Below are 4,759 nucleotides of genomic sequence, written 5' to 3'. Positions count from 1 at the left end.
AAGAAGGAACACCTTTCTTTGGCCAGTAGGTGATTAGCTCTTTGTAAACAAGGGCCTTTTTTAATAAAGTTATATCCTTCCCTTCTGCAGCTTTTTTTATAAAGTTATATCCTTCCCTTCTCCTGCTTCCCAGCCTACCAGAAAGTAACCTTCCTTAAACATAGTGGTCACTCAGTTGATTGAAGTTGATTGTCAATATTATTAACTTAAGAGATTTAATATGTGGCTTTTAAAAAGGTAATCTCCATCAGATCAAATACAGTGGGGTTTCTAATTGTTAGACTCAGTGCTTGAAATTGGATGAAAGAAAATCTCAAGCAGTGAGAAAATGTTAGCATGAAAAGAAAGATAAGTGATAACGCTGGGCACGGTGGCTCTCGCCTGTAATCCCAGTACTTTGGGAGGCTGAGGTGAGCAGATCACAAGGTTAGTAGTTCAAGACCAGCCTGGCCAACATGGTGAAACCCTGTCTCTACTAAAAACGCAAAAATTAGCCGGGCCCAGTGGTGGGCACCTGTAATCCTAGCTACTCGGGAGGCTGAGGCAGAAGAATCGCTAGATCCTGGGAGGCGGAGGTTGCAGTGAGCGGAGATCGTGCCACTGCAGTCCAGCCTGGGTGGACAGCAAGACTCCATCTTGGAAGAAAAAGAAAAAGATAAGTGATAGAGGTTGATATTTGTTAAATATCAAGTGAGCGAATAGGTTTGTGCTATAAAAGTTAAGAGACATAATTAATTGCTTAGTGAACGCTGGAGGCAGTTCACAAAGGCCTCAGAGAAGATCACACATATTTTGTGTCTTGAAAGATGGTGAGACTTAAATAAACGCAGAAAATATTCCAGGCACAAGAAAACTATCAAAAAATACAGAAAGGAAAATATAAAGAGGGCTGTTTGAGTTACAATAAATCAGTTTGACTTGCATGAAAGTCAAGAAGAAGTTTTAAGAACTTGGAGTCTTCTTAAATGCCAAGCAAGGAAATTTGGGCTTTAGACAGAGTAGATATTAGGAGCATAAAAACAGGTGATTTGCTTCAAACTGTATTTTAACAGGACCACCAGGAGTTGATTCAAACTCAGAATAGTCGGGCCAGCTGCCTTCTGGACCGACTTTCCCCCTTCTCATTGGCCTTGTGCTTTGAAAAAATTCTCTTGACAAAGTTATTAGAGTAGAAACAAAAGGCAGAACTGATAAGATTAGTCCTTTTCTAATGGAACCAGAAAAGAAGGGGCAGAAATGAAGGCAGAAGGGAGAAGCGGGGGTGGGGGAGAGAGAAGCAAAAAGGATTCACTCAAGAACCTGGTATTCAAAACTATGTGTACCAGCACTACCACAGCGGTATGACTCAGTGTCCACCTAAAGCATGATAATACTGCTTACCAAAAAAAGTATGGAGGGAATGAAAAGTTGGGTTAGTTTTAAGTGATGCGTCACAGAACAGAATTCAGTGGTAAAAAGCTTAGGCTGGGAACAGAGCTTGAAACAGCAAAGAAATGAGAGGAACGACCAAAAAGCCAAGGGCCATATAGTGATGTCTGAAAAATCAGAATCAAGTAATAATATTGAATACTGCAAAAGTCAGAGAAAATGCGGAATAAGAAAGCAAGCGATCTGGAAAGTGGCGAGTAAGATGGAATATGAGGAGGTCGCTGAGAGCTGGGAGGAGGCGGTAGACAGCGGGGAAATAGACGTCTGGAAAAAAAAAACTGAAGATCACACAAAAACAGCAGGAAATCCAAATCTCCCAAAGTGCCCATGGTGATTCAGGACGATAGTTTTCCCCAGGTACCCCCTCCACCGCATCCTCAAGAGGCCCACCAGCAAGGGTGTGGTTAACAGCCCCAGGTCCGCTAGCAGACCCGCCCTTCCAGACAAGTCCATGGCACAGCGGGAGGCCGAGTACGCCGAGACTCGGAAGCGGATCCTGGGCAGCGCCGGCCCGGAGGAGAAGCAGGAGAAACCCATCCTCGATAGGCCTTTCTCTGATCTTTTTCCCTTCAGGCTAACCAGGATCTCCCAACCCGAAGACAGCAGGCAGCCCAATAATGTGATCAGACAGCCTCTGGGTCCTGATGGGTCACAAGACTTCAAACAGCGCAGATAAATGCAGGCAAAAAGATATGGCGCGACTGCCGCGTCAACGCTTCCTGCGTCGTCCGCCAAGGGTTGCACTTTCGTGGCGGACAGCTGGACTTGAGCAGCGGGAACCTGACTTACTTGCCCGGTGATCCCCGTTGCTCCGCCACTGTGACCTTGAACCCCATGCACTGTGACCTCCCCCCTTCTCCCCTTCCCACTGTGATTGGCACTTCGACAAGGACTGTCCCAAGTCAATGGAAAGGGAAAGGGTGGGGGTTAGGAGAAGGTTAGGGGGAACCCACCAAGTACTCAGAGAGTCAGACAGGGCCAGAAATAACGGTTTATCATGCTCATTAATTTGGGATTTCAAAACACAAATGAACTCACACCTATCCACCCCAAGTGCATGTCTTCATCACTTAAAAAGTGAGTTCCCTTTGAAAAAAAAAAAGAAAGCAAACCATCTGCTCACTCTAAAAGCAGTTGCTATTGTTTATGACTTTACCATTTAAAAAAATACAGACCAGCTGCTGCTGTTTGCTTGCATTCCACAGTTATCCTGTGTCACTTTGCCCTTTGTTGTGCTTACTTGAAGTTTCTCTAGAGGCAAACTGCTTATTTTTAGTAGCATTGTTCTTGATGCCCAAGAGGTGTTTCAAGAGGTTGAGATACTTCGAGTGTCTTTATATTCTTTGGGACATAAACTCTGCAAAACAAGGCTCACACCTGTAATCCCAGCATTTTGGGAGGCCAAGGTGGGAGGATCTATTAAGGCCAAGGGTTTGAGACCAGCCTGAGCAACATGGCAAAACCCTGTCTCTACAAAATGCAAAAAAATTAGCCAGGCATGGTGGCACTCACCTGTAGTCCTAGCTACTTGGAAGCCAGAGATGGAAGGATGGCTTGAGCCTGGATAGGTTGTGTGTGATCCTGCCACTGCACTCCAGCCTGTGTGACAGAGTGAGACCATGTCTCAAAGGAAAAAAAAAAAGTCTACAATAGACTTATCTTGACCCAAGGGCCATTTCATACTTTATTAGTCACAACTAATCTTTTTTCTTTCTTGTTTTTTTTGAGATGGAGTCTCACTCTGTCACCCAGGTTGGAGTGGTAGCACGATCTCAGCTCATTGCAGCCTCCACCTCCTGGGTTCAAGTGATTCTCCTGCCTCAGCCTCCTGAGTAGCTGGGATTACAAGCTTGCACCACCATACCCGGCTACTTTTTGTATTTTTAGTAGAGGCAGGGTTTCAGCATGTTGGCCAAGCTGGTCTCGAACTCCTAGCCTCAGGTGATTCACCCACCTCGCCCTCCCAAAGTGCTGGGATTACAGGCGTGACCCACTGTGCCTGGCCACTACTAATCTTTAAAGCATGGTGAAAACGAAACAAGATTTAGCTCAGAAACCGTGTTTAGAATGCTGAGTTTCACAATATTTATGAGACTATCTAAAATTACAGAAGTAGTTCAAATTCCATATGTCTTTCCAAACATCTGGAACTGAATAGTGTTATTTAAAAGGCAAAATCTGGGCTGGGCACAGTGGCTCATGCCTGTAATCCCAGTACTTTGGGAGGCCAAGACAGGCAGATCACTGAAGGTCAGGAGTTTGAGACCAGCATGTGAAACCCCGTCCATGCTAAAAATACAAAAATTAGCCAGGCGTGGTGGTACAAGCCTGTAATCCCAGCTACTTGGGAGGCTGCGGCAGCAGAATCGCTTGAACCTGGGAGGCAGATGTTGCAGTGAGCCGAGATTGTGCCACTGCACTCGAGCCTGGGCAACAGAGCAAGACTCTGTCCTGGAAAATAAAAAAGTAAAAAATAGGCCAGGTGTGGTGGCTCACATCTATAATCCCAGCACTTTGGGAGGCTGAGGCGTGTGGATCACGAGGTCAGGAGTTCGAGACCAGCCTGGCCAGCATGGTGAAACCCTGTCTCTACTAAAAATACAAAAAATTAGCCGGGTATGGTGGTGCACGCCTGTAATCCCAGCTACTCTGGAGGCTGAGGCAGGAGAATTGCTTAAACCTGGGAGGCAGAGATCGTGCCACTGCACTCCAACCTGGAAGACAGAACGAGAACGAGACTCCATCTCAATAAATAAATAAATAAATAAACAAAAAGCAAAATCCCAGCAAATAGTGGATAAAAAGACTTTTTGTTTTTACTTTGAAAATTAATCAACTTTTTGTTTAATTTGACTGAAACATGCAGAAACATTCACAGAACAATATTCAACAAAAGAAACCACCACCTCAAGTTCTGCTCTTAAGAAAAAAAAAAGAAAAAAAGAAACCACTACCCAGAATTCACATTTGTCATTCCTGCATCAAACATATTTTTTTCATTTTTATTTATTTATTTTTGAAACAGAGTCTTGTTCTGTTGCCCATGCTGGAATGAAGTGAGCCGAGATTGTGCCACCATGCCTGGCTAATTTTTAGTATTTTTTAGTAGAGACGGGGTTTTACCATGTTGGCCAGGCTGGTCTCGAACTCCTGGCCTCAAGCAATCCACCTGCCTTGGCCTCCCAAAATGCTGGGATTACAGGTGTGAGTCACTGAGCCTGGCCTAAATATATTTTTTCTTTTTTTTTTTTTTTTTTTTTTTTTTGAGATGGAGTCTCGCTCTGTCACCCAGGCTGGAGTGCAGTGGCCAGATCTCAGCTCACTGCAAGCT

General features: G+C 44.7%; 1 pseudogene; it reads left to right on the top strand.

The window, feature by feature from the left end:
- Nucleotides 1-1,506: 1,506 nt before the first annotated feature.
- Nucleotides 1,507-2,209, top strand: LOC141408074 (SUZ RNA-binding domain-containing pseudogene; annotated as a pseudogene).
- Nucleotides 2,210-4,759: the final 2,550 nt, after the last annotated feature.

The sequence above is a fragment of the Macaca fascicularis genome, chromosome 11, assembly GCF_037993035.2.
Source record: "Macaca fascicularis isolate 582-1 chromosome 11, T2T-MFA8v1.1".
Lineage (NCBI taxonomy): Eukaryota > Metazoa > Chordata > Mammalia > Primates > Cercopithecidae > Macaca > Macaca fascicularis.
The sequence above is the reverse complement of the archived record's forward strand: the minus strand, read 5'-3'. Positions and strand labels throughout refer to the sequence as shown.